General features: G+C 50.0%; 1 protein-coding gene across 2 annotated transcripts in view; it reads left to right on the forward strand.

Annotated features, from left to right (window-relative positions):
* Nucleotides 1–7073: 7073 nt before the first annotated feature.
* JAK1 (Janus kinase 1) overlaps nucleotides 7074–12232 on the forward strand; it is a 55925-nt gene continuing 50766 nt past the window's right edge. For both annotated transcript variants that reach the window (XM_048944274.1, XM_048944273.1), the window contains exon 1: nucleotides 7074–7235. The gene's annotated coding sequence lies outside the window, so the exon portion shown is untranslated. The remainder of the gene's footprint in view (nucleotides 7236–12232) is intronic.

Here is a 12232-nt window from a genome sequence, read left to right on the forward strand (position 1 = left end):
CGTTCTGAATGGATTTGTTCCACCCCAGTGGTTCTCAGGCTCTTTTAGCAGGAAAGTCCCTGTTCCCATCTGGAGGCTGTCGCTCTCCCACCCACGTTCTGCCTGAGAAGAGCAGCAGTTCTGCTCCTGTGATATCTCCTCCAGGCTGTGATTCTGCAGACCAGAACAGCGCCGCTGCCCCTGGCTCTCGTCCATCAGCCATCCTTTTAAGGGGAGAAGCAAGCTGCTACCTGCTTCTCACAGCAGTGGGATGAAAGGCATCCATTGTCCGCTAGCACTGATCCTTGGAACCAGGTGGAGCTTTGCTTTTCCCATTTTTTTACAGATCTTCATTTGTTACTGTGTCTTCTCTTACCATACATTGGGAAGCATCAGTACCAAAAGATTTCATTTTGTTTATACTAAGAAAAGAATCCTTCCCAACAAAGTTTCAAGCACGCTGTTGTTGTTCCAAAGTCCAGCAGTGTCACCTACAAATCAGACACTGTTCTAGTTACTGTTCATTCAGGCTGCCTCTGAGTAGTGCAGACCAGCTCCACTTGAACTTTAGTCCAGGCCTTCTTGATGAAACATTTTCTAAATCAAGTAGCCTAATGATAATGTCTTGGTAACTCAAGTCTCAGATGTACTGGAGTGTAACGATGACAAACTTGGCTTTAGGTCAGGTCAAGCAGTTTCTGAATGTGAGCTTAGAAATGTTGGGCAAAGCAGAATAAATAAAACAAGCTGGTGAAGATTCTGGTGAAGTCTACTGGCTTGGTGGGGAAATGTGACTGGCTCAGCCCTGCTGTGTTATTTTTCTTCAGGTCTACAGTATCATCTCAGTGTACCACCTCCATCACATTCTCTGCCCAGCTCAACAGTGACAATATCTTCACTTTCTAGCACAAAATGGGATCGATGTGTTGGAGCTGTATTCCACTGCAGCTGTTGCCAACAGATGCTGTCATTACCTTCTTGCGTCTGTTGCCAGGTGAGGGGGGCCCTTTTCCACTTGGAGCAAACACACGCAGTAACAGTGACAGCAATGACGTGTGCCTCTGAGTGGGAAAACAAGTCCCCAAGTGCACTGTGTGACCATTTTTGGGGGTTGGACACAATGATCTCTGGAGGTCCCTTCCTACCTCTGTGATTCTGTGATTTCTCCCTTCTACACACAATATTTCTGCCTCTGGATGTTACCTTCCTCATGCTAAAACCATGTGTGTGTGGTGGGGAGGAATTCAGGTGCCGCTGAACGTTTTTGAGCTGAAACAAACCCTGGGTTTTTGACAGTATCGTGATTCACAAAGGGAAACAGTGACTTTGATAGATGTCAGATTGGGGACAGAACTCCGCAACAGGAACTGAGTGTTTCAGTGTGGTGTAATGTCAAAGTTGCTGCTATCGGTTGTGTGCAGGCAGACGATAAAGTCCACACTGGGTGACTTGGTATCTAACTTGCTCTTCGTTACGTTTCTCAAGAATAGGAGAGGGCCATGGAGGAATGTGAATGAATATACTCTGATGCAAGGTCATACAACTGTATTGTGCTAATGTTACATTTTCTGGGACCAAACCCTGCTGGAGCCACAGGTGAGACCTTCTTTGACTCCAGCTTTGGCTCAGACCCGCTTTTCTTCAGATAATGAGTAAAATTCTGGTTCTGATCTCCATTTCCCCATTGACTTCAAGAGGATGACAGCTGCACTTAGTTTTTCTTAAGCTACGCGGGGATGTTCATCTGACAGTGGGAAAAGCCTCATTCAACTGCAGCACAAATTAGGTAAATAAGAGCTGTGACTTCTGGGTGTGACCTGGAGGTGGGCATGGTAGGGGGCCTCTTTCTGCCTAAATCCCTCGAGCAACCTCCAAACATAGAGATGTATGTGTTGGCACTGTAAGTTTCAACTTCTGAGCTAAAACAGCCCCTCCGTGGTACCTCTGGCAGTGGCTGGTGGGTATGTTGCTCCTGACTCCAGGCAAAAACACCTGGCTGTTGAGTGCTTGTGTGTGCCTTGGGAGGGATGGAGAAGGCAGGTGGTTATCAGTGGCCCCACAGCTGCTGTTAGATTTCTCCCCATGGTGAGGCAGAGCTCGCTATTGACCAACCTCCATTTTCATTAACTCCAGAAGCTGGCAGAGTACACTGAATAATTCAAGAGAGACATGTTTAAACATTTGCACAAGCCTCAGATTCCTCCTGGCTAAAAATAAGCCTGTGAGAAAGAAAACGATTCTCATTCGAGGTGCCAGCAGATGGGCAGTAGAGGCACAGACCCCATCCCAACACCATCATGTCGCTGCTCCCAAGGGGAGCATTGGCTGTAGGGCTTATCCCCACTGCTGGGGCCAGCCTGAAGGTGGTGCAAAGCAAAGATACGAACTCACAGATGCCCTTTGAGGTCAGCATTTTGGAGCACCCGAGCAGAAGTGGTTCTTCCACAGGGAGAGATCTGTGCCTTTCCCACCGTAGCTGAGCACCAATGGGCAGAGCCAGCGTGCCAGGCTCCGTTCTGATGTTCTACTGAGTGCCTGAGATTGCTTGCCAGTTTGGTGCACTTCATGTATAAAATATATTGGCTTCGTGTCCCCAGGGTGACAAAAAATGTACTGAGTTCTTTTTTGGAAAAACTTCCATGGTGTGCAGAACGACAGCTTCTCAGGGCAGCCTGTGATGCTGCCCCACCAGCAGCCAAAGCCTCGCTGCATTCTGGGGTTAAATGCAGTGCTCCAGGGGACTCTAGAAATTAAAGCCCCCAGAGGTTATTGTTAATAAAACCTAATTAAATTTGGATGTAAATGTAGCGTGCTGTTGCATTTGCATCTGGCTTTTGGTGGTTTACGTGTATATGTATGTGAATTATATAAGCAAGCATACTTGTAAGCATGCAAACAAGCATCTGTGCATAAACAGGTGCTTCTGAACTCTGGTGGTGTGACTGCAGTGTGCCAGCACCTAACTCATGGAATCACAGCATGGCCTGGGTTGCAAAGGAGCACAACACTCATCAGCTCCAACCCCTGCTGTGTGCAGGTCACCAACCAGCAGCCCAGGCTGCCCAGAGCCACATCCAGCCTGGCCTTGGATGCCTGCAGGGATGGGGCATCCACAGCCTCCTTGGGCAGCCTGTGAACAGTGCATCATCACCCTTTGCATGAAAATCATCCCTTTGGAGATGGCCATGCTGGGACATTGAGATGTGAAGGAATCTCTTCCCCCCAAACTGAGACACTTAGAAACCCTAGTTAGCTTGATAAATAACAAAAAAGAAGGAGGCTGAGGACAACACTTAGAAGTTGTTAATGATGAAGAAACAATTCACACGTTCCATTTGTCTCAAAATAAATTCTCTCTTGTTTTCCAAGCAGAGACAAGTGCTCTGTAAGCAGCATCGCAGTCACTTTTCTGCTCGTGTTATGTGAGCACAGGAAGTTTCAGATAAATTCAGCAGCAGATCAGATGAAAGGACTCGTGCACTCACATATCTATTTACACAGCCCCTGTGGCAAGTCGCAGCCCATTGCTGCAGTGCTGGGGGGCCTCGTGATCTTCAAGGTATTGCACAGCCATGCTGGGTGGCACTTTATGGGAAGCTTTGCAGGCAGGATGTATTTCTTTTGGGGAAAAAAAATATATATATATATATATTTTAAAGTAAATTTTCATTTGAGCAGCACTGAACACAGCCTGATGCTCTGCAGGAGCACGGGTGATTAGTGCTGGAATACTTTGCAGTACAGATGCAATGTAAGCAGCCCATTTTCCACCTTGCGCAGCTCCTGTGGCTTCACGGCCTCCTCCTGATGTTCGCCAGCACACAGGAGAAGAAACAGCCCTGGATATACTGCTGAGAAACAGGCTGCTGACAGACTGAGACCACTGAGATGGTGTTAAATCACGTTTATGTAAAGGTCCAGGCCATTCCAAGCTGACGGCACCCGTGATTTAAAGCACTTTACCGTACGCAGGGCCACTTGCTGTAGCCTGAAATGTCATGAAAGCAAAAGAAAGAAAAGCTTTTAAAACGTTTACGCTGTTTGAGATCATGTGAAAACATCACCTTTTCTAAAGAAAAATGATGGCAAGGTGAAGTTTGACTTCTGAAAACTTGAAAATTGAACTGCATAACAAGCAAGCGAAGGGAAAATTTGTATGTAGCTGCCTGCCCTCTTCTGTTAGAAATAATTTGTTTGAATTTCATTTCATTTTTAATTCACAAATACCAAGAAAGAACAGCCCTGTTGTCTGTATATTACCGTATTTTTTTTTTTTCTTGGAGGACGTCAGTGCTTCCTGGAAACTGCAAAATAAAGCAATAAGGGAGATAATTAGTGATTCTTCTGACCTGTCACTCCAACCCAGCGCAGTCCTTGCAGGGTGAGGGAAAATTGCTTTGCTTCAAAGGCCTTTTCTGCAGCTCTCTGCAAGCCTGTTCTCCTTGTAGACGCGAAAGCTACAAATGTATCTGATTGCTTCCACAAAGAAAACGACTTGAAATGTTTTAATACAAAATTACATCATTCTCATAGGATGGGATGCTGCGGTGAACGCAGTTGGAGCATTTAGCCTGCTTTCCCAAGGAAATAGGTTTCTGAAACTGCTGTCGGTCTGTCTGTCTGTCTGTCCTCACTGATGACTTTTGAACTTGACAGTAACTTCCAGTCAGCTTAGCAGTGAGACAGAGGTGTTGAAATACTAAATTCCTAATTAGTGAAGTTGATAGCTGGAAAAGAGCAGAGAGATGGAAATCGGTGCTGTTCCATGTGGAAGATGGCCAGCACTGTTGTTGCGTTTGGAGGTGGCTGGAAATCCTGCTGTTATTAACATAATTTTGGATTAATTTCTAGAAGCACGTTGATTTCACCCCAATTAGGACATCACAGAACAGTCAATAGAAATCAGAAGTCTACACAGTCTTGAAACTAAGGAGAAAAAGTGAAAAGCTCACGTTGCAGGCAGAGATTAAAGACACGATTTCTCCAAGGCTCCAAGTGCCAAAGGACCCCAGCTCTGTGTGTTAAATGCAGCTGTGTGAGCACACAAGAATTAAATTCCCACTGAAGGATTCATCCCTGGGCACGGGCTCAGGCTTTGGGTGCTCATTCAGACAGTGGCAGAGGTAAAGCTGCTGCCTGAGCTGTGGCCACTAAAAGCAGCCCCAGACTAAGCCCCTTATGCAATCCTTCCGTCACAGCCACCTCCTCAGCTTGGGTTTGGTTTGTAGCTCTGAGCTGGATTTAAGGACATTTGCAGCATCAACAACTGTGCTAGAAAACGAGTCCTGAATGTGGAACATAACTAATACTGATCTGGTATGGAAACCCACCATGAGAAACTGGTCATGCAAGGCAAAGCAGTGGGAGTGCAGCCCCAGGGAGCAGAACAGGAGAGCAAGGGAAGGTGGGGCTTTCTGAAAGCCGCGGCACAGCTGCAGAAGCTGCCAATCGCGGTCACAGATTTGCTCTCTCTCCCTCCAACCTCAGCAAAATGGGTGAGACTGACACTTTGTGCAGAGCGCTGCTAACGCAGAACCAGTGATGCGCCATGGCAGGGGAAGGTGAACGCCCTGCGATGTAATCCAAACTGCTTCCCTGGCAGCTCTGAAAGCAGGGCTGCGGAATGACCAGCTTGATTCCTCTGTGAAAGGGGAAAACGATGAACGATTATCTATCTATAGTTTGTAAACTACAACCACACGGATGCACGGTTGTGTCGTCACGTGCAATCAGCCCCTCCACCTGGCTCCGGGGTGGGAGATTAGCAAGGAGATAAGGCTGGAGGATCAGGACAGCCCAAGTGTGAGGCAGGCAGGCGGGGAGCAATGTGTGTCTGTGAACAGCCCGCAGCAGCCGGGCATTGCACACCCACGTGCTGTGGGTGCATGAGAAGACTTTGACAAAAAGATGCTATCAGCTTGCTCTGATTAAACTGACGTGAATTACATAGAACTGCCGTTGTGTCAGAAGATGTCACATTTACCAGGGCTAGCTTCTTTTATTTTTTTAATGAATGATTTGTCTATTAGGACCGTCCTCCCAAAGTGCAGCAGTGAATTGGTTCTTTTCCCAGAAGGTAATGCCAAATATGTGCGTGCACATGGCAAGGGGGAATGGTTCTCTTACTGACACGACTTCCATGCGTACCATTTGCTGTGAGTTTGAGGGTCTGAAACCACAACGAAGAAACCCATTTATTTTCTGTGCACAGGGGAGAAAGGTGGAGACAGGACAAGGGGAAACGGCCAGAAACTGCAGCATAGGAAGTTCCACACCAATGTGCACAAGAACTTCTTTACAGTGAGGTGACAGAGCGCTGGAACAGGCTGCCCAGGGAGGTGGTGGAGTCTCCTTCTCTGGAGATGTTCAAGACCTGCCTGGATGCCGACCTGTGCGACCTGCTGTAGGGAACTGCTTTGGCAGGGGGTTAGACTCGATGAGCTCTGGAGGTCCCTTCCAACCCATACAATTCTGTGATTCTGTGTGCAAACACCGAAACACCGAAGCACCGTGTCTGCATGTCTGTGCAGAGATAGGATGGGATTTAGAGCTCACATACACGCAGATCCTGCGCCATAACTGGAAGATACGGAGCTCCAAGAGTGCAGGCAGGCTCCGCTTTGGGCTTTTCAGTTGGGATTAGGGAAGAAACACGCAAAGCTGAGATGGAAGCCAGCACACCCTGAGGCCGAGCAGTGACAAACAGGTTGCCTATTAGGAGAAATGTCTTCTCCAGAGCACGGTGAGGCACCGGCACAGCACGACCAGAGCGTTGGGGGGTTGGATCACCATCCCTGGGGGTGTTCCAGAGCTGTGCGGATGTGGCGCTGAGAGGCGCGGGCAGCGGGCGCTGGGATGTAGGCTGGGGTTGGGCTCGGGCCGCTCGGAGGGCTTCTCCAATCTCAATGACTGCGAGGTTCTGTCACTAAACTCAAGCCAACACGCAGCCCCACCGGCTGCCCCGTGCCGCACGGCAGCCCCATCCCGGCCCCCGCGGGCAGCAAATGGCGGCGCGCGGCCGCATCCCCCCCCCCTCCGACCCTGCTGTGGGAGGCGGGCGCAGCCGCGCGCCGCCCCCGGGCGGGCTCAGCCCGGCGCATGCTCCGCGGGCGGTCCTCCGCCGCCGTGCCGGACCGCCGCCCTGCCGCTGCCGAGCTCTGCGGGCTCCGCTCTCGCTGACCCCGGGCCGCGCCGTCCCTCGGCCCTTTGGGGCGAGCGGCTGAGGGGTACGGCCGCCCGAGGTGTGACGGCAAGCGGTGAGTAGAGCCGGAGGGGGATCCGCGGGCCTCGCGTGGAGGAGGGGGTGGTGGTGGTGGTGCTGGTGGTGGAGGGGCGGCGCGGCGGCGGCTTTTCCCCCGTGGGGGTGCCGGGAGATGGCGGCCGGCGGCGGGGCGGCGCGGGGATCCCCTGGAGCACCTTCAGGGCCACCGGGCAGAAGGGGGCGGCCGGGGAGGGGGAGGGGGGCGGCGGTGGGCCGCTCTGGGTTCGGCCCCGCTGGGTTCGGCCCCGCTGGGTTCGGCCCCGCTGCACGAGCTGCGTTGGAGCGGTGGAGGAAGTGGGGCGGTGTTGGGAGAGGAGCGGATGGGGTGAACTCGGCGCCGGGGCTGAGCGCTGAGTCAAGCTGAAAAAGCCGGGCGCTCCTCCTGCTCGGATCCCCCCAAGCTCACGGCGGGACTCGGAGCGGAGTTCCCCGCAGATATCCCTGCGTTATCTTCTGTGCGAGCTCAGGGCTTGGGCCGGCAGATCCGGCCCGGCTATCGGTCTGGCTCCCGTGCCGGAGATAGAGGCGCTTCTTGGACGTCTGTCAAACCCCTCCCCGCGGTGCTGCTTCACCGCTGCCCCGCTGTGTGTCTGTGCGGTTCGGGCCGTCCCGTCGAGTTGGGGATCGGAAAAAGACGTGTGGGGAGCTCTTATACAGGGAGAACCGGGAAACAAGGATCCGAATGCCAACCCCACCGCTGGGCCGTTCCTGTTGGTAGCAGGACCGCATGGTGGTGGCAGGAGAGGCCGGGCCCAGCTTTGCTGAAATAAACCTCGTGTCCCTGCTGCAAATAAGGCTCTGGGTGATGTGGGGAGCAGGGCTGTGCTTGGGGGCTGGAGCCCGTTGTGTACGGGAGGCTGGGAGTCCTCCCAAGTTGCATCAGTGCTTATATTTAACTCCAGTTGGCCCGTTTAACTCTTGCTGGGAGGCGATGCTCAGAGGTGTCCTGGAGCAAAATGCGTGCGTGTTGGTGCTGCTTTGATCAGCAGAGCAGGAGAGAGCTGCTGGGCTCTGTTTTGCCCTTCTATGAGGAGCGATAGGCGTTTCCTTCTGACACTTGTTTTTAAAACGTGCAGGAAGTTGCACCTTGATCTGAGTCTGTGCTAGGTGACACTGTGGGTGTCAAAGCACAGGTGCTTTAAAACAGAGTGGGCTAAGGGCAAGTTCTTTACAGAGAGAGTGGTGAGGTGCTGGAACAGCTGCCCAGAGAGGCTGTGATGCCCCGTCTGTCCCTGGAGGTGTTCAAGGCCAGGTTGGATGGGGCCCTGGGCAGCCTGGGCTGCTGTGAAATGCGGAGGTTGGTGGCCCTGCTTGTGGCAGGGGGTTTGGGGATCCATGATCCTTGAGGCCTCTTCCAACCCTGGCCATTTTGTGTGATTCTGTGAGGGCATAACGCTCTGAGCAACCAGCAGGTTGGAGCAGGCCCATGCTGGAGTGTCTGGTGCTAAAAGCGAGCAAACACAGGCAGATTTTATGCTTTTCTAAATATATTTGCAGTGATTTGGTTCTGTTTGAATATCTCGCTTGTCTACGTGTCTGCAGGCTGTTTGCCTCATAGCCCACTGGAACAGAGCACATAGTGTGCTTGTGCAGAGCAAAGCTGCAAGAGTTTGACCTTTAGGAATGGTTAGGTGAAAAGCTTGTAAAAAAATCAGAGTGATTGGGTCTGGATTTGCTCTAGAATATAAACATGGAGCTGGAATTAATCTGAGCTTGTTAACTTCTGGGAGACTCTGCTCTGTGAAAATCTTTTGAACTGGCCTTTTTGGGAAGCAGATTGTGTAAATCTAGAACTGTTTGGGAACGTGCTCTTTCTGCATGTCCACACTGACTGATCTGCTATGTGAATTTAGGAAAAATGAGAAGCAAAACCTAGAGAGAACATCTGATACAAATCTTTGGAAAGCAACCTGCACCAGTTGCAGAGCAAAAGGTGAGCTGTACCTGAGTGCTCAGTGGTAAAACCAGCATTTCTTTTCACCTCATATATTTTTTTTTCTTAAGAGTCCACAGTTGAAAATTAATTTAACTCTACCTCATGTCTGGTGGGACTGGAGGTAATCCAGGCCTCTTGGCTGGAGGAATAAGCGCTATGAGTAGGGTAAGTTTAGACTAACTCTTCCGTAGTGGTTCAGTCTTGCAGATAAACACCCAAATCCACAGAAGCCAGCTTCCCTTTTCATGCAGAGGGGCAAATCCTTTGAGTGTTCTCTGGCAGCATCCTGCCGTGCGCTGCTGCAGACAGGAGGGTTTCACAAACTCTTCGTACCCTGTTCCTCCCCATCCTCCCTTGGCTCGCAGTGCAGCACGGTTTTCCCCTGCAGACCCAGCCTTGGGTTTCCTGGCACCTGGCTGCTGCTCGTTGCGGTAGGAGGAAGAGCTTCAAAATACAGCACGAAGCCAAATGGAGAGCCCTCAACTGGGTGATGTGTTGGGTGTCATTGCACAAGGAAGAGCTGTGTGTTTATGTGAAGAGGAAGGTGTTCAAGTTGTTTTGAGAAGTTAAAACTTCCATGGATGTAAATGGATTGTATTTAGATGTGAAAAGGGTCATTAAAGGAACCTATAAACCAGAGAAAGTGATAAGAAATGGGGGTGTGGACAGAAGGCTGTCAGGTCTTGGTTCCTGACTCATCTCGTGTACAGCAGGAGCTAAAAATGATCCAGAACTAAACATTGTGTTGTAAACTGGCAATATGCAATTTGTTCTTTTGTACTCTTGACAGTTTGTAGTTTCTTACCGATCAGCATTGTTCCTGTAAATGCACTCACAGTCTCTGAAGCACTTAAGATGCAATTGGATTTCAGGTATTGATAATGGCCGACACTTGCCAAACTGACAGAAAATGGCTTTTACTGTTCAGCATGCCATTCTGTCAGCCTGCCTTCTGCAAGGAAAGCTTTTTCAAGGGCTGGTAATGCTCACTTTGCAGGTTGGGGGGAACAAAAAATGCTGGCACCTCATCAAGGAGGAAAGTGTATCATTTTGGAATGTCTGGCAGCTAAATTGTTGCATTAAGCTATTGCTATGGTGTCAGCAAAGAGCTCCATGTACGTTGTGCAGCATTTTGTTTTTGTTGTTCACCTGATCCTTTGGAAGTACCGAGACAGCCTTGAGAAATGCTGGTTACTCAGGGTGGCCTGGGGATGTAATATTGTTTTTCCTGGGCAAGCTGGTTGCATTTTTGTACAGTTATAGAATGGCCTGGGTTGAAAAGGACCACAGTGATCATCTGGTTCGAACCACTGCTGTGTGCAGGTCGCCAACCAGCAGCCCAGGCTGCCCAGAGCCACATCCAGCCTGGCCTTGGATGCCTGCAGGGATGGGGCATCCACAGCCTCCTTGGGCAACCTGTAACCTGCATCCTTAGGCACAGTTGAAATTAAAACAAGGCACTGGGAACCCACCCAAGGCTCTAAAACCTCACCAGTGCTGCACTATATGCTTATCCACCCCATTCTCATCTCCCTGAGCCTTCCCATCTCCTCCTTGTGTGTATACATACAGTGCAAGTCTTGACACATGGTAAATCTTACATGCTGCAAAACCCAGAGATAATAGTACTAAACACTGAGTTGATTCAGTTTAACAGCAGATGCTCCTTCTAGGCAACAGAGCAGCCTAGAGGACCTCACAGAACACAGCCACTGGAGGTGCACCCATGCTGGATGGGTTTCCTGCAGCCAGCCACTGCAAACAGCTTGTTCTCTGCCAGTGAGCCTCCTCTGCTCTTCCAGGAGCTCAGCAAATTGATGTTTCCCTCTCCTTAGTTCAATGCACATCCTGAACTTTTCTGTTAACTCTCTATTTTCAGCCCTTCCTTTATTTCTTATTTTTCTCTCTCGCATCACACAAGGGAGGAAAAAAAAAAAGCTAACCAAAAAACACGTACGATGGTTATTTCAGAACAGTGAGTATTAATAACCATCATCACGTAACACTCACAGAGATCTTTGTTTTGCTATTGATATCAGAAGGATGGCAAATGGTAATTAAGGAATTATACACATGTGAGAGAGGCAGACTATGCTTTTCATGTGCAAAGCTGCTCTTGCTATTACTTACATGATTCAGGGGGGAGAAGGAAAACCTGTTTGAAGGTTTACAAGACCTTCAGCTTCCCTCCTCATGAGAATTAAAATCTCAGGACCTGCTCCTTAAAAGTTAATCTGTTCTAAGCCAGCCAAGCTGATACTACCATTACACTCCATTTTCCACTTCCCCCCCTCCAATGTGAACCAGGAGAAAATCACCCAGAGGGTGGTGAGGCACTGTTCACAGGCTGCCCAAGGAGGCTGTGGATGCCCCATCCCTGCAGGCATTCAAGGCCAGGCTGGATGTGGCTCTGGGCAGCCTGGGCTGCTGGTTGGTGACCTGCACACAGCAGGGGTTGGAACTGATGAACGTTGTGCTCCTTTGCAACCCATAGAATTATCTGTGATAATTCTAACTTTGGCTAAGCAGCCTGTTTGTTCCCACAGTACATTTCTGCCCCAGACTAGCATGGATATGCTGAATTCCTTCTTCATATATTGAGGTAATATTGACTCTTGTTGTCAAAATTCCTGTCCAAGTAATTGCTGCCACTGAATTACCTCCCAGGTGGTGTGGCAAGCACAGCTCCTTGCAGATCAAAGTATTGAATGTCTTCCAGCTGTAAATAAAGGAGGACTGGTACAGAGGTTTGTCATTTCCTCCTGTGAAACGACCTGCTGGTTTCTTATAAACCATGATTCTGGAGGCTGCTGCTCCAGCAGAGGCCTCTGCTCAGCACTGCTCTTCTGCTGCACCTGAGATGGAGAGGGCAGCTCTGCCCAGCTCCAGGACTGCTGTGCATGCACAGGTGCTTGCAGGCTGAGACAAAGAACTTGAAACCTGTTGGCCTTTGGAGTTCCAGACCTCCTGCATCATAATTTCTGTACAGGGTTGGATCACTGTTAGTGCAACACTTGGTCTGGGATACAGCAACTCACTTTCAAAGATCAAAAAAT

Source organism: Lagopus muta, chromosome 5 (genome assembly GCF_023343835.1).
Source record: "Lagopus muta isolate bLagMut1 chromosome 5, bLagMut1 primary, whole genome shotgun sequence".
Lineage (NCBI taxonomy): Eukaryota > Metazoa > Chordata > Aves > Galliformes > Phasianidae > Lagopus > Lagopus muta.